Source organism: Mauremys reevesii, linkage group 1, assembly GCF_016161935.1.
Source record: "Mauremys reevesii isolate NIE-2019 linkage group 1, ASM1616193v1, whole genome shotgun sequence".
Taxonomy (NCBI): domain Eukaryota; kingdom Metazoa; phylum Chordata; order Testudines; family Geoemydidae; genus Mauremys; species Mauremys reevesii.
The window spans coordinates 68,428,130-68,448,194 of record NC_052623.1 but is presented as its reverse complement, the minus strand read 5'-3'; the positions used below and the strand labels follow the sequence as shown (position 1 = coordinate 68,448,194).

The window sequence follows — 20,065 nt, the reverse complement described above, 5'->3', positions numbered from 1 at the left end:
TTTATAAGATGTTTTTCCTACAGTAACTCCCAGTCCTGAAAACTCAGATTGGGATCTTTACGTTAAGCTGTGCTCCTTCTGGCTCTTTTATCATCACTAGTAATAAATATTTTGCAGCCCGTAAGTTGCGTTCAGTTACATCTGTGCATCCTTATTGTCCTCAGCAACACCTGTGCAAGCCTATTATTTTCTCTGGGATACACATGTAAATGAGGGCATAATCTGAAGACAATATGATTGCACAGGTGGCCCTGAAAATGGACTTTAGTCAATGATTCTGTTGATGATGCAAGTGGAGGAAGAGAATTCCAGTCAATCTTCCAGAGCTGAGTTGGTTCTGCAGAGCTGACTGGTACTTTTTTCAGAGAAGCAGCATATATGACCCTGAACATAGACATGGAACAGACCTACTGAGTAAGAAGCTACCATGTTTAAATAATACATTTTTAGAGTAGAAAACACAGCTGAATCAAATCATTCATTATTTTTATTTAACATTTATCATTTGTATAGCTCTGACAATGCTTTATGAGATACCCAAATAAGCCCTTGCCCTGAAGAGATTACAGACTATAATATGCCATATAGCAGCAGAATGCACTGGAGAATTAAAAAGTGAGGTGTGAAAGAATGAAGGGGTCTCCTTAAATCCCCTCAACTGGGAATTTTCCCAATGACTATTTAATCAGCTATGAAAATGTTGTAATCACTTATGACAAGATAATATCAGGCAGATCTCAGGTCACATATTTTAGAAATTGGCTCTGGTTTTTGCATGTGTAATTTAAAACAATGGCAGTTGCCTCCCTAACTACCTATTTGTACTCACAAACCAGTTATTTAAATGTTAACAATATTGTACCTACAATTAACTGTGGGCATAAAAATGTGCCTGCAGTTTTCTACAGAAGCAAAGTTGTGCCCACAAAAAAATGTCCATTTGAAACCCGATTGAAAATCAGTGTTTCTATTACCCTCTTTTCTCTAAAGCAATTTTAAACCCTATCTATGCTACCACTTTGAAAATTGGGTAGCATTCTTTGCATCCATAGAACACAATTTGTTATTGTGCCATAAGCAAATTCCATAAGAACACTGAAATACCTCTGGAGGTGTATTCTTGAACATAGTTCTGAGAAACAGAGCCACTCTAGGAACCACATTGATTTCATGGAAAAAGTTGTCAGCTCTCTGATAACAGCAAAATTGTTCTCTTACTGCAATATCACTAATTCAGTACTTCCAGAACCAGTAGCCTCACCTCTTTAATTATGCAAATAAAGAGATGTACTGCTGGTCTGGAATTAAGCTTCTGAGCATGTCCAATGGGAACTAGATAATTTCCAAGACCCTGAGTAGATTCCCACTGAGCTAAGAGTTCATACAGTTAATAAAAGCTCCGAGCCTTCCATCTAAACAAAGCTGGTAATTTGAGTTTTTAATAAGCATTACAATTAACTTTTGATAGCTGCTCAGAGGTCTATGTAAAATGAGCTGGTTGTCTGAGTACAGTTCTTAGTGGTTAGGTATCGCATCACAAAATTCCTATCACAATTGACACACTTCTTGGGAATCTCAGCAGAGAAGCTAACAACTGAATTGATTGAGAGACTGAACAGTTCCATAAAACTGGTTCCCTCCAGGCCATAATAGCAACAAAATAAGATAAAACGGTATGAAAGCAGAGGACAGGGTGATGTTAAAGATCTTGTACTGATGCTACCCAGGATGTATTTGTCTTGAAGATAAAGAGAATTCTTCTGTCCCCTTAGCTATCAGATTGATACTTTCCACCAGATCTAAATACTTAAAGCAAGTTTTTTCAATATCAGCTACAACAACCCTTCTCCCAATGTCTGCAGTCTCCCAATACAGAAAATAACCTCCCTTAAAATTTTTATTTATTTTTTTCTGATGAGGTAAAATTGTGGCATTGCTGAAAATAATGAAAATTTTCAAACCACCCCACAGCAACATTCTAGCTGATCCCTCCCTTTCATTGTAAGATTATATTGTTACTGAAATATTTTCTGTATTATCATATTTCCAGCAGGATGTATTCTGTTTTGTAAAGGACAGAGAATGTAACACAGGATCTATATCATATTGCCTCTATATCAGGGGTTCTCAAACTTCCTTGCACTGCAACCCTCTTGTGACAACAAAAATTGCTACATGAGCCCAGGAACGGGGACCGAAGCCTGAGCCTGCCTGAGCCCTGCTACTCCCTGTGGGGAGGCTAAAGCCAAAGCCTGAACCCTACTTCCTGGGGGGAGGGCGGAGCCAAAGCCTGAGGGCCTCAGCCCCAGATAGGGGGGCTGTAACCTGATCCCCACTGCTCAGGGTTGAAGCCTTCAGGCTTTAACCCCAGACGGTGGGGGCTGGGCTTCAGCCCCTGGCCCCAGCTAGTCTACACCAGCACTGGCGACCCCATTAAAACAAGGTCATGACCCACAGTTTGAGAACCGCTGCTCTATATAAATCCATGGTACACCCACATCTTGAATACTGCATGCAGATCTGATCGCCACATCGCAAAAAAGATATTTTGGAATTGGAAGGGGTGCAGAAAGGGGCAAGAAAAATGATTAGGGGTATGGAACACCTTTCATATGAGATGAGAGTCCAGACTGCGACTTTCCAGCTTGGAAAAGAGATGACTAAGGAGGGATATGATAGAGGTCTATAAAATTATGACTGGTGTGGAGAAAGTAAATAAGGAAGTATTATTTACTCCTTCTCATAACACAAGAACTAAGGGTCATCAAATGAAATTAATAGGCAGGAGGTTTAAAACAAACAAAAGGAAGCATTTCTTCACACAATGCACTGTCAACCTGTAGAACTCCTTGCCAGAGGATTTGTGGAGGCCAAGACTATAACAGGGTTTAAAAAAAAGAACTATATTCATGAAGTATAAATTCATCAATGGCTGTTAGCCGGGATGAGCAGGGATGGTGTCCCTAGCCTCTGTTTTCCAGAACCGGAGATGGCTCACTTGATGGTTACCTCTTCTGTTCATTCCCTCTGAAGCACCTGGCATTGGCCACTGTTGAAAGACACATACTGGGCTAGATGGACCTTTGGTCTGACCCAGTATGGCTGTTCTTATCTGGCTGTAGTTAAACATCTAAGCTGTCTTTTAAGGATACTTTATGCAAACAACAAAAATAAGTTGGAAAATATACATGCACTGGATCAACTATATTTAAAGCAGTTTTTTTTCTTTTCTTCTTTCCATTATTATATTATCCTGTATGTTGTGCTAGCCATAATCATGGACTTCTAGTCTCAAAAATCAATAGCTACTGAATTTTTTTTTTCTGTCTTTCAGCTGAGAAAATATCTTTTAGTTTATCTTAAATCTAATCATTATTTTCCTTTCCATTCAGCAGATTTACTGTTTTACACAAAGATTCACAATACAAAAGAATGTGTAGATAGTTGCAGAGCTTTTTTTTTTTTTTGGAAGACTTGCAGTGCATAGTTCGAGATTTAATGCCAGTAAAGATATAACTGACTAATTTGTGTTCTCTATCTGGCAGGTCAAACTCATTCCCACTATTTCACGAGCTTGATCGTCAAGGTATCAAACTGAACATGATCATGAAAGGGGGAATGGCTTCCTATATGAGTTTCATTAATTCCTTGTAGATTCTTCTCCACATACAAATGCATAGATGTACATAGGGACAGATTTTTAACTGATGCAAATGATGATAAAGTCATTGGTTTCAACTGACCTATGATGATTTACACCAGCTGTGTTCCTGGCCCACAGATTCAAATAATGCAAATTCAATATTCTGACATTCCAGTGATGCAGGGACCTCTAATAGAACATAATAACGCTGACATGCCTGCTCTGAATTATAATGTAATAACAGTCACAGGCTGAGCTCTGTTATAAAGTAATAACAGGCTTGTTTGCCAGCTCCTCAGCTGGCTGCAGTCTATGCTGATTTACACAAGATGAGAATCTGGCTTTTATGTTTGCATCCTAATCCTAGATGCTGGTTAGCAGTGCACTCAGCATCAGTGGTTGTTGTCGATGTGTATTAGCATATACAGGAAACCTGCTCAGTGGCTTTCTTAACAAGACAGGGTCCCGTTATTTTTAGTTTCTGCTGAACCAGTCTGGCAATGATGAGGTGCTCCAGTCCTCTTGCAAATTTCAGTCCCTGGGGAAAAATCTCCTCTGAGTGGTTGCCTTCCCCACTCCCTCCCAGCTCCTTCACTCGGGCACAAAGAGGAGATTGTATGTAGGGGAGAGGGAGCAGCTGACACTGTACATACTCACAGGAAGGGAGCAGCAGAGAGGAAGCAGAATGAGCCCAGCAGCCCAGGGCAGCTTTGCTCCCTCCTGTCCCCACCCCTCCAGTGAACAAAGGATCAGTCTACTCGTTATTTCTCCCCTCTCCATCCCTTCAACAGTAGCTCTGGGAAGGGGAAGAAGGAGATGAAGAACCTCTAGAGCTGCCCATCCCCCCAAGACCTGGCGAGACAGAGAACAGGACTCCACTGCAGCTGCCCTTCCCCCTCAGCTGAGAGAGGGATGAAGAACCATGAAAACTTCAGGAGAGGCAGGGGGGGACAGGCAGACACGGGGGCTGAGGAGGAAAGGCAGAGGTTGGGACAGAATTGATGGGGGGTGGGAGAGGTAGATGTGGAGGGCAGGCTTGGGTGCATAATTAATTGGTGTGAGGATGGGATGGGACACAGAACTAAGGGATTAGAATGTTGGGTTGGGGGGAGAGGCTCATCCGGGCCTTCAGGCAGCCAGTGGAAGCTCTTACACTGAGAACCAGAATCACCTTACACCATGTATTTGGGAATATTGGTGCACTAATTGCCACACATGGGTCATGGGGATGGGCAGGGGGAGGTCAAAGTTCCAAAGCTAGGCCAAAAAATACAGTAAAATCTTTTTTTTTAAATTTGATTTGGGGGGTTGTCTCATGATTTTTGATCTCTTGGGGTTAGCAATACTGGTATAGGGTTATAACAGGCTCAGACTTACACATCTTGACATATTTATTGTGTGCCAAGAAGCAACCCCTAGCTCCCACCGTGTGGTCAAAGTTAGCCCACAGATTGCAGCTCTATGACTCCTTTTTGCCTCAAAACCTACGGCTTGGAGGAGGCACCTCAAGTAGATCAAAACCTGCTAAAAAGATCAAGTACAATCAATCCTTAAAACACACTTCCCAATTATGCCTAAACTGTCTGTAGCCAACCAGTCATTTATTAGCTATAATTCCTTCACTCCCAAATGGATTCTGAACATTTTTAATCCTTTATTGTCATTCAACACAATGTCTAAAATCACAGAGCCTGGATTCCTTCAGCTGATTCAAGTTTCTCAACAGAAACTTTTTCAAAAGGCCTCTGTGATGGGAGCACAGACCCTCATCCTAACCACAGCCACTAAGGGGTTAACAGGTAGACAAGCTATCTCAGCTGTGGCTAATTGCTGGCTCATTGATAGCTGGGGTAAGAAGGCAGCAGATCAGATAGAGTGGATGGCTTCCAGAGAGAATTACCAAGAGGCGGTACTTCAAGGAGCAGACTGGTAGGAAGCCATACAAGGAATTGGACTTCCACGGGGGGATATGAGGGTTTTGTCCTAGCAAAGGTGCCTGTGGACAGACAGATGTAGGAAGCATTCTAATGAAGCATCAAGGAATCGTAAGGAGCAGTTTTTAACTGCTTAAACCACCAAGTCTCTGGGCTGGAACCCACAAAGAAGTGCAGATGTGGATTCCCCTACCAACCCCCGAGAAGGTGATAGGAAATTCTCCCTGAGGAAGAGGAGGCAAGGAGTAAAGAGCCTGGACTGAGGCATATGCTCTATATAGTCACTGGATTCTTGGCTGTGGGACTCTTTATTACCCCATAGGGGTGAGATTATAAATGACCTGGCTGAAGTTGTGAGAAGAGGCCAACCATGGCAGGGTCAAACAGCTGTCTGGTGAGGGGAAAATGAGAAGGAGTTCTGCAATGCTGCACCCAGCTGTGAGGGGATGTGCTTTCTGGTAAGTGACCTGTGAGCCTCCAAAATATGTGGGGGAAATATTTGCATATACACATCTATTTTAACCATGTATAAAACATATTTGTATAGACAAGTAAGAGAACCATGCAGCTGAGAACTAGAGCTATAATCATAACTAAAACGCCACATCCTGACACCCCAATCTTTGGGGAAGTGGTTTTTCTGGATCCAAATTTCACTGCACTTCCTTCGGAGGATAAAGCAAAACCATGGAATCAAGTATCCTCAAATATTGGAAATGTTTGGATCTGAAATTTGTAGCTCAGGCCTAGCTGTAATAATTCTTTGATTTGCATGTGCAAAAGTGGATCTTATACATGCAAATGGATAGGATAAATTTTGAGTATATAAGGTTTGGAAATTCTTTGAAACACTGACCCTTCATTGTATTACTTTGCTTGGTCACCTTTTTTCCTCTGTAGCTGAGAAGAAGTAAAAATGATATGTCAGTCAAGGCTGTTAGAACTCCTTCCCCTCTCTAACTTTATGTCCTCCCTAAAGGTTTAGGTGAAAGCATATGCAACATTGTCTTTTTGCTAAGTTCCCTGAATGCTTGAAACCATATTTTGCCATACACATTCTTGGAAACTTGCCTGATAGTTGATTTTTAGAATTGTTTTAAAACATTGAACTCACGGTAAAGAGTGTTTGAGAGGAGACTGGGGGAGAGACTAGTATTGTACTCAGTTCTTCCCAGAATCCACATTCTACCCACGTTCCAGAATGCTGGATGTTTCTGCTAAAATGATTAGCAGTGAAACATTAACAAACTTGATGCTTCAAGTGTCACCATTAGGCTTCAGAATTAACATAACATGGTGATAAACCGTGTAGTTCATATCCCCACTGAGATCTTTTGTTTCTGAGCCAGATCCCCAGCCCTGATAAAGTTCCCTGTGTGTCTCTACAGCAGTGCAAAGGGAACTTAAAACTGCCCTCATTTCACTTCACTTTACACCACCTACTCAGCTTCCCCTCTCTATGTAACAAGTTTGCCTCTCATCCCGTGATCTCTTTGCTTGTACATCACCTTCCCTTTTCCTGCCTTGTGTCAGTTGTCATCTTTTTAAAACTGTAATTTGTGAAGGATAGGAACAGTGTCTTCCTCTGTGCCGGCAAAGTGCCTATCACACTTTGGGTGCTACCAGAATCTAAATAATAAATAGGAGTTTGTTTAGAATGATTAATTATTTTCAGTCCAGACAATCCAGTTCATATTTAAGCATTTTGTCTAAGATATTTGCTTCATTTGCTATTCATCTCACCTATGAATGGCTTCCATCACTGTGTATAGACCCCATACTCTATGTACTAACTTATTCTTCAGTAAATCATAATATCAAGTTAATTTAACTGTAAGAAAGAAGTGCCTTTAGGGCATGAAACGACGAGTCTGCTTTTTAGATAGATTCTCAATTTCTGTTTTATGAGGTTGATAGTATTATTTCAACATTCCGGTACCCATGGGCTGTTCAATTTATTCTTGTACCTTTGATATTGTAACCAGATTTGCAGTCATGACACCAAGGACTTAAATGTCTATAGGGCCTTCTTCTGGGGGAAATTTATCAAGAAGAAAGGTCTTTTGTGGAAGATTCTGAGACTTTTCTAACTACAAAAGCATTGTAACATGTTTATCTTAAGGCGGTATTGGACTGACAATTTTTCCACTTTGATGAAATAATCTTGCTATCCTGCCATACTAAACATCCTAACCTTCCACTTGCTCCTATGTATCGACGCTTAGCTCACCAACACCAGTAAAGAAGCACCAGAAACAGCTGTTAATATTTATCAAGGTAGAGAGAATTTCCTCTCACAGTGATGAAGACAAATGAAAATCTTATACACTCCTGGTCTGAGTCATTGTTTTTTCTAACTGTGGCTTTTTAAGCATCTATATTGCCTTGATTACATCTCCACCCATATACCCCTTGCATTTAATATGGAATCTAGAATCTAACTTTTAAGCCTAGAAGGCAGGATTGACTCATAGCACCAGTCCAACAACAGACATTTGCTGAAGCAGACCTCTCACCAGCAGGCTAGTCCTTTGCCCAGGGATGTCAAGGGAAGGACTCCAGGTGATGTCAGTGAGTGCTGGAATGGGGCCAAAAGTCAAAACATCCGAATGCCATAGGCCTTGCATTCAGTTCATTCTGCAAATCTGCCGCAATTTCTCATTATTAGTCTATCTCCATTCTATCAAACAGACCCCAAAATGGCGGCTTCTTCCCTCAGTGGGTAGAAAAAGCTGGTCCAGATAACTTGCATCCAAGAGTTTTAGAAGAGCTGGCTGAGGAGCTCACTAGCTTATTAATGCTGATTATTTTATTTTTATTTTTCAACAAGTCTTGGACCACAGGGGAATTTTCATAAGACTGGAAGAACGTTAATGTATCAATTTTTTACAAAGGATAAATGGGATGACCTGTGTAATTATAGGCCTGAGAGCCTAACATCAATCCTGGGGAATATAATGGAGTGAATCATATGAGACTCAATTAATAGAGAATTAAAGGAGGGCAATATAATTAATGCAAATCAGCATGGGTTTATGGGAAATAGATCCTGTCAAACTAACTTTCTTTCATGAGATTGCAAGTTTGGTTGATAAAGGTAATAGTGTTGACCTAATATTCTTAGACTTCTCTAAGACATTTGACTTGGTGCCACACATTTTGATTAAAAAACTAGAACAATATAAAATTAACATAGCACACTTCAAATGGATTAAAAACTGGCTAAGTGAAAGGTCTCAAAATGTAATTGTAAACGGAATAGTCAGAAGTGGGTGTGTTTCCAGTGAGGTTCCATGTGGATCAATTCTTGGCCCTGCTCTATTTAACATTTTTATCAAAGTGGCCAAAAGAGCTAATGTGATCCTGGATGCATAAACAGAGGTATCTTGAGTAAGAGCAAAGAGGTTATTTTATCTCTGTATTGGTCATTGATGTGACCACTGCTGGAATGCCATGTCCCATCAGAAGGGACCATTATGATCGTCTAGTCTGACCTCCTGCACAACGCAAGCCACAGAATCTCACCCACCCACTCCCGCAACAAACCCCTAACTTATGTCTGAGCCATTGAAGTCCTCAAATCATGATTTAAAGACTTCAAGGTGCAGAGAATCCTCCAGCAAGTGACCTGTGCCCCACGCTACAGAGGAAGGCGAAAAAAACCCAAGGCCTCTGCCAATCTGCCCTGGAGGAAAATTCCTTCCTGACCCCAAATATGGCGATCAGCTAAACCCTGAGCATGTGGGCAAGACTCACCAGCCAGACACCCAGGAAAGAATTCTCTGTAGTAACTCAGATTCCACCTCATCTAACATCCCATCACAGGCGATTGGGCATATTTACCACTAATAGTCAAAGATCAATTAATTGCCAAAATTAGGCTATCCCATCATACCATCCCCTCCATAAACTTATCAAGCTTAGTCTTGAAGCCAGATATGTCTTTTGCCCCCACTACTCCCCTTGAAGGCTATTCCAGAACTTCACTCCTCTGCTGGTTAGAAACCTTCATCCAATTTCAAGTCTAAACTTCCTGATGGCCAGTTTATATCCATTTGTTCTTGTGTCCAGATTGGTACAGAGCTTAAATAATTCCTCTCCCTCCCTGGTATTTATCCCTCTGATATATTTATAGAGAGCAATCATATCTCCCCTCAGCCTTCTTTTGGTTAGGCTGAACAAGCCAAGCTCTTTGAGTCTCCTTTCATAAAACAGGTTTTCCATTCCTCAGATCATCCTAGTAGCCCTTCTCTGTACCTGTTCCAGTTTGAATTCAATACATTTCCTCCTGGGAGTGGTGGCTGCAATCCTCCCAGCCTTGGGGTTACATGGCTTCTTGTAGCAGGGTGGTCATCCCACTCCTGTTAAGAAGGGATTAAAAGCAGCCAGGGGAAGCTGGTTGGGTAAACAGGTGTGGCCACATCCAATTAGGATCCAGCTGACCCTGATAAAAGGGCAGGCTGAGGAAGTGAGAGAAGACTCTTGCTCCAGCTGAGAAAGAGAGGACCAGGCTGCCTGGGAGAGCAAGCAGCATACCTGGGGCAGAGCAGGGCTGGGGAAAGGCAGGCAGAGCTGAGGAGCTCTGGCCTGGTGAGTCCCCAGGTTGAGGCCTTGCTAAAGGCTGGGGGAGGTACTAGGGCTGCAGGGAGGCAGTTGGGACTTGAAAGGCAGCAGGTCCAAACCCCCTTGTTGATTATGAGTTGCCACTTCCAACTGCAGTTTGCCCCTGATGGCAGGGGCTAGATGAGGACTGGCAGTGGGTCACTGAGGTGAGGTGGGCTTAGGGGATTGGGGTTCCCTGAGGAAGGGAGACCCAGAGTGTGGGGGCACTGGTGTGTGGCAGCACCCCAAGGTAAGGGGCACTGGGGTCTGGGAGAGACGTGGGGCCTGAAGTGCTATAAGTGGTGGAGATCAGGAGGAAGCAGGCTCCAGTAGGAAGACACCGGCCAGCAGGAAGCGCTCCAAGGCTGGAACTAAGATAATTCCCAGACGACCAGCAGGAGGCGCCACAGCAGTGAGTGCCTGTTGTGCTACACTTCTCCTCTTCCACCTTTGGGGGTGATTCCTCATTGCCAGGAGAGCATATCGGTTTTCCATCACTATGGTGGGTGGGTTGGGAGTAGGGGTGGAACACTGCCTGCTGCCAGAAGTAACCAGCAGCCAGTGTCCTCCCTGTGACAGAACCATATCCTCCACCCCCGGGGCATGACAGCAGTCCTCCGTAGCTGGATAGCTTCCGCAGACTTGGACGTCTCTATATGAATACTCCCAAGGAATTTCTCATGGGCATGGATACTCCTCAGCCTAGCCACCTCCTCTTCTAGCTCTCCCACTTGCTTCCTGAGAGATTCCACCAGCAGGCACCTTTCACATTGGATGGTTCCCCGCTCCCTGGCTTTCTAAGAGTGGGAATTGCAGGCCACAGTTTCTGCAAATCCACACCAGGATCTGGCTAGAGGCATCCATAGTTAGGTTGTCTGTCTGGATACAGGCACAGGTGAGGAGACAGGAGCAGCGTTGGCACTGGTGATGCGTCCCTTCCTAGAACATAGCAATGAGCCAGACATGTCCTTTCCCTGGGGCAAACCACTTAACCAATTAACTTGTCTCTACGCCACTCAGGGAATCATCAGCTACCAACCAGGGCAGCTTTATGACAGCATAAAGGGGCCATATCAAGGGGTTCCTGGTAGTATTTCCTTTTCCTGTTTATCTTGGTAATGTCATTTAATATATTTCTGACTGTTACACATACACTAGCATGCAACAGTAATTAGAGGTTGTCTAAATGAAATCTGACAACCTCAGAAATAAAGGCTTCCGCCTTTCTCTTACAACTTGCAAAATGGTCTAACTTTGAAAATCTCACAAAATGTTGTTTTAGTTTGCATCATACATAGGATTATTTCTGAGCATATAAAGATGCAGCCTAACAGAAAATTGCTCAGGAAATTATGAGAATCTAAAAACAGAGGGTTAGAGCAGAAACCATTCTGCAGACTTAATTAAAGCTTTTGCTAGCAGCAAATGCTATAATGCAACATGACAGTTATTTGAATTATTTTTCTTTAAAATGAATATTGCTGTTCATTATCTAATTTGACATTAAGGTTGGTGCTATGTGTCTAGCCTGCAAAACAAAAATAAAAGTTCATAAAACACATGCTAGAAATAGAAAATAAGCTTAGAGGGAATGCTGTGGCTAGAAGGCCTTTCTCACAATGTGGGTAGAAACACACTACCATACTTGTGTCCTAAATTTTTCTACTGTGCTCTAGAAAAGGCCTTATGGCTAATATGTCACATCTAATGTTATTTACTATTTCTGTCTTGCGCTTTATTGAACCTTTACTCATTTTTTATTGTAGCAGAGTTGCTAAAAGTGCTGGAGATAAGGTTGTGTCTGCATTTTATTGTTAACCCCTATTTTTTCAGTGCTTTTCACCTCCAATTCTGTCTTTAAACTGGTGGATATGGTCAGCTTCAAACTGAATTCCTTTTTGGACACTAAAAAGAAATGGATTTGACCATTTTTAATATAGAAGATTAGATTGTGCCCTGGATACAAATGCATGGGCAGGGTAAGATAGGAGCCTTCTCCCCCACTAGGTCCTATGTACTGGCTCAATGTGCAACTGCAATTCCTTCTATATCCCCACGTGACACTAGACACCCAAGACATTACTGCTAGTAGCAGAGAAAACCCATGCATTCAGTTGCTAGTGCAAATCTAACACAGTGCTATCATTTTGAAAGGAGGTTGCTTGGACACACTGGGGCGTCTTCATTCTCCCTCTTCATGGTCTTTTGTGGCCAGCAGTCAGTGGTCCCAGCTTTAGGGATCCTGCTAAGGGTTAGGTTGGTGTGCCTAATGTTAATGTGCATTAATCTTTCTTTCATTTTAGTTTTTTTTAAATGAGCAGATTTTATTTTTTAAAAAAATCTTTTAAAAATTTCAGTGCTAGTTAGTTGGTTTGTGAAAAATTAACACTCCTCATTCATTTCCCCCTTCTTGTCATTTCACCTTTTTCCCATTCTCTCGCCACACTGTATCATGAGATCTGGCTCTTCTTTTATTGCTCACAATGAAGGGCCAACCCTGAGAGGTGCTGAGTGCTCTTAATGCACATTGAGCGCCGAACCTTTCTGGAGCAGTCCCTTAGACTGTAAAGGCTTCAGGCAGGGACCTGAGTCCACTACATCAGTAGATTTATACAATTGTAAAACCACTGAACTCAGAATGTAAATCCAAAGGTGACTTAGTGGAAAATTATTACAGTACATACATGGTCATTCCTGAAGTTTTGACACAGACCAAACTCCCATTGAAGTCAAGAGAGATTTTGCCTCCATAGGAATACAAAATCAAGCCTCATGGGGGGATTTGCTTTCAATAGTAGAGAGGCAAACATAGTAATTCTCCCTTGAAGTACTGAATATCTAAATTGGTTAAATGTAAAACCTCCCTGAGAACTATCTGCACAAAGAAAATTAAATAGGAAAGACTGTTTAATGATAAATAAAATCTTGTCTACACAGCATGCTCTTTGCTAGAGCAATGTGGATGTTGAACTGGAATATTGATTGATAGGTAATTACCAAAACACATCTAATTTATCTGATGATTAAACATCTAAGCATCTCTTTCAAGTGGATTAAAAGTAATTCAAATACAAGTATTTATTTGCATGTGAAATTGTATTACTTAAGTAATTCTGTATTAATTACTTGCAAATGAGGTATTTTTGTCTCGTATGTCTTAAACCTCAACAAATACTCTTAATGAATTAACTGATGAATGTATTTTTAAAACCCAGTCAGATACTAATTTGTGGTCCTTTAATAGTTTGTTACTGCTGATATTGTTGTTTCATACTGCTGGCATAAGCAGAAAGAAAATGTTTGCTTTCTTCCTGTGTGTGTCTGTCTGTCTCTTTCTTTCTCTCTCTCTCTCTCTCTCCTTTTGTAGCAGTACAAGAATGTGTTAACTTTTGCAAACCTATCCTGGTAAATAAAGTTTTCTCTGGTTCCAATAGGAAATGATAGAAAAATCTGTGATACCATTTGTCATAAACAGATAGTTAAGGGTTAAAGTCTCTTTTACCTGTAAAGGGTTAACAAGCTCAGTAACCTGATGAACACCTGACCAGAGGACCAATCAAGGGACAGGATAATTTCAAATCCCTGTGGAGGGAAGGCTTTGTCTGTGTTCTTTGCTTGAGTTGTGTGCTCTCTTTGGATCTAAGAGAGGCCAGACATGTCTCCAAGTTCTCCTGGAGTATTTCCTACTATCCAGTATAGTGAGTATTAGAAAGGCGAATTAGTCTTATAATTTGATTTCTACATTTGCAATTGTATGTTTGCTGGAGAAATATCTTTATTTCTGTTTGCTGTTACTTTGATTATTCTGAGAAAGGAGGGGGGGGAGAGCCTCTCCAGGTTTATAAGTTAGACCCTGTATTTTTGCATCCTGGTATTACAGAGATAGTGTACTTTCTTTCTTTCTTTTAATAAAATCTTTTCTTTTTTGGACTTGGTTAATTCCTTCTCTTGTGGGAATTCAGGGGAAGGGGAGGAGGGAAGAGTGAGTTCCTCCTGGGTTTGATTCAGGGAGTTGAATCGGTGTGTATCTCTCCGGAGTAGGCTAGAGAGAGGGAGGGGGGAATTGGGCTTTGTGTAGAGATTCAGGGAGATTGAATCTGTGTTCCCCAGGGAAAGTTTTGGGGGAACAGGCAGTGTGTTACCCACTTTAAACTTAACTGGTGGCAGCAGGACCAGATCTAGACTAGGATTAGTTTAGAGGAGCCCATGCAGGTCCCCATCTTGGAACCCAAAAGCTCCAAGTGGGGGAGAAAACCTATGACATGGTAGGCAGTGGTGGGATGTATTAAGAACCAGAAGCCATTGAGAGCTATTCTTTCCCTCTAGAGCAGGGAGGCAGCCTGAGAAGGGGAGGGGGGGTAGAGGTATTCAGTTTCTAACAAGGTATTGTTAGAAGGAGTTTCCAGCTGGGCTAAGTTGGAGGTAATAAAGTTTTCTAACAGGCTTTGTTAGAGAGAGATTTTTTTTTTCTGTTTCTTTCTGGTTGCTTGAAAAAGCGGCTTGGGAGAAAGAAGGTGTAAGGTTTTCTAACAGGCTTTGTTAGGAAGGATCCCCACTGAGAGGGCATTAGCAGATTGCTAGAGACAAGTTACCAAACCAGATTTTCTAGTTTCTTGTGAGCCAGCAAACAGTCAGTAAAACACCATTTGCAAATGAAAAGTTTTTTGTTTCTTTTTATTCAGTCGTGAATAGAAAGGGTAGGAATTTGTAAACCAAGCAACTGAACCAAGCAACACAGTTCACTGACTGCAGAGGTGTGTGGCCAGCACCAGAAAGCACAAACATGAGTACCAGTGAAACAGTTGACAAACTGCAACTGGCCAGGCTGCAAGCAGATGAAAAGGAGAAAGCACACCAAAGACAGATGGAGCTACTTAATGCAGAAATGGCCAGGGCAGAGGCTGACCACCGGAGAGAGATGGAGAAGCAAGAAGCTGCCCACAAGAGAGAGATGGAGAAACAAAAAGCCAAAGAGGCTGACCACAAGAGAGAGCTGGAGAAGCAAGAGGCTGACCACAGGAGAGAGATGGAAAAGAAAGAGGCTGACCACAGGAGGGCGTTGGAGCTCCAGAGGGAGGCCCACCAGCAGGCCCTGGAATTAGCAAGAGCTAACCCACATGTTCCAGCCAACCCTAACAATCCTTCTCCAGGCACTGTTCCCCATCCCAAGAAATTTCCCACCTACATGGCAGGTGAGGACACTGAGGCCTTCTTGAAAAAATTTAAAAGGACCTGCCATGGGTATAGCATCCCTGAAGACCAGTACAAGGACTGGTCAGGAAAGTGGACTTTTGCTGTCTATGACAATTATTCCATCCCCATGCTACTGCGGGAAGACTTGGCCAACCATGTGCAGCTGGCCAAGAGGGGGGCAGTGGTCACCTACAGTCAGGCCAAACAAGCTTCCACTCCCATCCCTGTTCCTGAGCCGTCCACCGGGGCCCCGTCTGTGTTACCAGAGACCCAGACAGAGGTGGTGGAACCGGATCCCCTGCCAACAACTACAACAGCCATAGTACATCCAGTCCCAGAACCGGAACTGGAAGAGCAACCAGCGGCAGAACCATTGCCAGCACTGACACCAGCGTTTGCAATCCCATCGCCAGAGGGCGCCAGCGGGCCTGAACTGGCAGAAGCAGCAGACAACCCTACCCAAGAGGCTCAGCCAGAGCCTGAAATATCACCTAGTGCACCAGCGGAGGGCGGTCCACAGTCAACGAAAACAACCTCATCACCTACATTGCTTCCAGAGGGACCAAGCCCAAGTCCACAGTCTAAGGAGGAACTGGTGTCTCCAGCCTCAAGGGAACAGTTCCAGACTGAGCAGGAAGCCGATGACAGCCTTAAGAAAGCTTGGGCGGCGGCACGCAGCAACCCACCGCCTCTCAGCTCTTCTAACCGATCCCGGTTTGTTGTAAAACAAGGACTTTTATATAAAAAGATTCTTTCTGGTAAACACCAGAAAGGCCAGCATCCTCAAAAACAGTTGGTAGTTCCAACTAAGTACCGGGACAAGCTCTTACGCTTGGCCCATGATCATCCCAGTGGTCATTCTGGGGTGAACAAAACCAAAAACTGTGAGGGGATGGGCAAAAACGTTGCCAAGTATGTCCGGTCAAATGGATAAAAAGTGTTCTTCAATGTCAAATATCTTGTTGTTTACATACTTAGTAGTATATGTAATAGTGCATGTGTGTTGTTAATCTGTTTATTTTAAAGTTCTAAAAGGAAATCACCGCCAGTGTGGTTCCCCCACTGTCTGCGATTTGGGGGGCGTGTCATAAGCAGATAGTTAAGGGTTAAAGTCTCTTTTACCTGTAAAGGGTTAACAAGCTCAGTAACCTGATGAACACCTGACCAGAGGACCAATCAAGGGACAGGATAATTTCAAATCCCTGTGGAGGGAAGGCTTTGTCTGTGTTCTTTGTTTGAGTTGTGTGCTCTCTTTGGATCTAAGAGAGGCCAGACATGTCTCCAAGTTCTCCTGGAGTATTTCCTACTATCCAGTATAGTGAGTATTAGAAAGGCGAATTAGTCTTATAATTTGATTTCTACATTTGCAATCGTGTGTTTGCTGGAGAAATATCTTTATTTCTGTTTGCTGTTACTTTGATTATTCTGAGAAAGGGGGGGGGGAGAGCCTCTCCAGGTTTATAAGTTAGACCCTGTATTTTTGCATCCTGGTATTACAGAGATAGTGTACTTTCTTTCTTTTAATAAAATCTTTTCTTTTTTAGAACTTGATTGATTTCTTCCCTTGTTTGGATTTTCAGGGGAAGGGGAGGGGGGAAAAGTGAATCCCTCTTTGTTTGATTCAAGGAATTTGAATCCAGGTATCTCTCCTAAGTACTAGGAGAGGGGAGGAGGGAAATTGATTATTTCCCTTTGTGTTGAGATTCAAGGTGTTTGAATCTGTGTTCCCCAGGGGAAGTTTTTGGGGGAACAGGGAGTGTGTCAGACACTTAAAACTTGACTGGTGGCAGCGAGAACCAGATCTAAACTAGGGTTTTAGTTTAGAGGAGTCCATGCAGGTCCCCATCTTGTGAACGCTAAAGTTCAAAGTGGGGAATAAACCTATGACACCATTGGTGGTAGCTGAGTCAGTGGTTACATTACTGCAGGGTTTCTTAAACAGGGGTCACCGCTTCTGTAGGGAAAGCCCATGGCGGGCCGGGGCAGTGTGTTTACTTGCCTCATCCGCAGGTCTGGCTGATCACGGCTCCCACTGGCCACAGATCACTGCTCCAGGCCAATGGGAGCTGCTCTCATTATGCTCTTCTCTATCGTCCTGCCTAGCTGCTCATTATCTTCTCCTTGCATTCTCAGGGCCAGATCCTCAGGTGGTATAAATTGTAAATGGAGCTTCATTAACTAGCTGGGGTGCCCTCAGTTTTTGTGCAATAGTTCATGCCTACATTTAGAACAATGTCACGCTAACCACATGCAAGCTTTTGTGATGCCATCGAAGAATGATCTTAACAACCAGGTCTCTACCCCCTTCTTATTCTTGAACTCATGTGGTAAGCTGTATTTAGAGAGTCAGTCATAAAATGGGTCGGTTGCTTGTTTTATTTGTTTGTTTGTGTTCCTGTGCAATATTGCAACTCCTTGAGGAAAAATCAAAAACTGAAATATTTTGGCAAAAAATGAACTATTTTGTTTCTGAAATGCTGCCCTGGTACCTCCATGGGAATTGTAGTTTAAATGCTTCATGCTTCCATTTCCTTTTGTGGGCTGGGCTCCCTGATCAAATTCTCTCTCTCATGGTGCACCAACGCCTCATAATTGTGTTCCCATCTTGTTACCAGGTTTAATATGTTACCCAGGTTTTGAATATATTTTTTATAGACTCTTTACCCTTTTGCAAAATGTAATGAGCAAATTCATTGCCCAGTAAAATCTTCTCATTTCGTATTTTATAATTATTTTCAGGAGGCCAGAGGTGAGTATAGAAACCCAGCAAAGAGCATGTCATTGTTCTTTCTTAGAGCTGAGTGAAAACTGCATGAATAATTGATTTGACAAATGTTGCCCCATTTTTTTCCCCTCTGTTTGCAAGCGTTGTGAGCAGATTGTGATTTTTCTCTTGTATTCATTATTCAGAGTTATTCACTGCATAACTTTGGAGAATAATGCTTCATCTCTATCCTGGTCACAAGCTGTTTGCTTCACGTATTCAGAATTCAAGTTGTTTTGTCTGCAGACTGGCTGGGCCTATCTTAGGCTCCTTTGCCAGAAATTTCTGACTCTACCGTAAATGCAACTCCACTGATAGGAGCAATAGTAGGAACACCAGTGCTCCAGGCAGCCAGCACCATGTTGTCCAACCCCCCTCGGACAGGTCTAGACAGCCCAGTGGTTAAAATGTCAGGAGCGACCAGGACCTTTATATACACAAGAGTTTGCACAGTTGCTACCATAAAGGAGCTGCAGTGACCTTCTATAGGGTCACACTGCATGTTTCTGTTCACTGATTGAGTGAATATAACTATTTAATCAGGCGTTCAGTGAAAATGCCTGTGATTACTAATTCAAAATTCATTGACTAAGGTGAGTGCAATAAGAGGGAAAGATAGAAACAAGGACAAAATACAGAAGGTGGGGAAGAAGGAAGGTGAAAGGGACAGAGGAGAAGAAAGGAGATGCTAATGCAGAGGAGAGGTGTTAGTATGAAAGAAAAGGAAGAGTAAAGGCAAACCATGATTGGTCCAAGTTTCTAATAGGTGTGCATGAAGGACATGCTAGATAGCTGATGGCTGACAGGTTATGTTTGGGCCATGAGATAGGGACTGAGGAAGCAGAAAATAAAACACAGTTAAGTAAGCAGTTATCCTACGCTCTCATTATTATGTAGCTCCTAGAGGTCTCCCTCAGGATCCTCATTGTGTTTCTTTTTTTTCCAAAATACAAAGATAGTTGTTCAGTGCAAAGGATTGTGGGGAAGGGATGAGGCAAAACTCATCACTGGGCTTATTAGAATTGTATGTAGATACATTTGTAACAAGCTAGAACAGTAACAAGGAGCAATGATTGTCATTGGCATGGAGGGGGCTTATCCTAACGGGCCTGTCTGACTTGGCTGACATTTCTGTCTCAGACTGCCAGCTCTGGGGCACTGCTGTCACTTGTCATGCCCAACCCATACTGCTTTGCCTGATGTCACTCCCCAGCAGAGGTGGCTCCAGGCCCCAGCACGCCAAGCGCGTGCTTGGGGCAGCATGCCACGGGGGGCGCTTTGCCAGTCGCCGGGAGGGCGGCAGGCGGCTCCGATGTACCTCCCGCAGGTGTGCCTGTGGAAGGTCCACAGGTCCCGCGGCTTCGGTGGATCATCTGCAGGCACGCCTGCGGGAGGTCCACCAGAGCCGCGGGACCAGCGGACCCTCCGCAGTCACGTCTGCGGGTCTGCGGGAGGTCCACCAGAGCCGCGGGACCAGCGAGCAGCAGAACGCCCCCTGCGGCCTGCTGCCATGCTGGGGCGGCGAAATGGCTAGAGCCGCCCCTGCTCCCCAGTGCCTTAGATGCTATTTATATCTGTGAAGGCATGAAAGCATGCATTTGGCTGACTGGCAACATGGCCTCCTCCAGGATTCCATTTTGCCTCCCCAGCCACTGAACCCAGGTGGGCTACAGAAGTCCTCAGAGTGCTGGAGACCATGTGAGAACCCAGAAAAGAATGCAAATGAAAGGCAGCATGGTCCAGTGCCTAGAGCATTGGACTGGGAGTCAATATAAAGAATTTGGTTCTATTCCAAGCTCTGCCCATGATCTGGGGCAAGTCACTTAACCTCTCTGTGCCTCGTTTCCTTTACCTGCCTTATCTATTTTGAAGGTAAGCTCTTCGGGACCAGGACTGTTTCTCACTATGCATTTGTACAGTACCTAGCAC

The 20,065-nt window shown here is 43.2% G+C and overlaps 1 long non-coding RNA gene across 1 annotated transcript in view; it reads left to right on the top strand.

Annotated features, from left to right (window-relative positions):
* The first annotated feature begins 5,573 nt into the window (after positions 1-5,573).
* Positions 5,574-20,065, top strand: part of LOC120395588 — a 73,819-nt gene continuing 59,327 nt past the window's right edge. The window contains exon 1 of the long non-coding RNA XR_005592711.1: positions 5,574-6,035. This is a non-coding gene — a long non-coding RNA (uncharacterized LOC120395588). The remainder of the gene's footprint in view (positions 6,036-20,065) is intronic.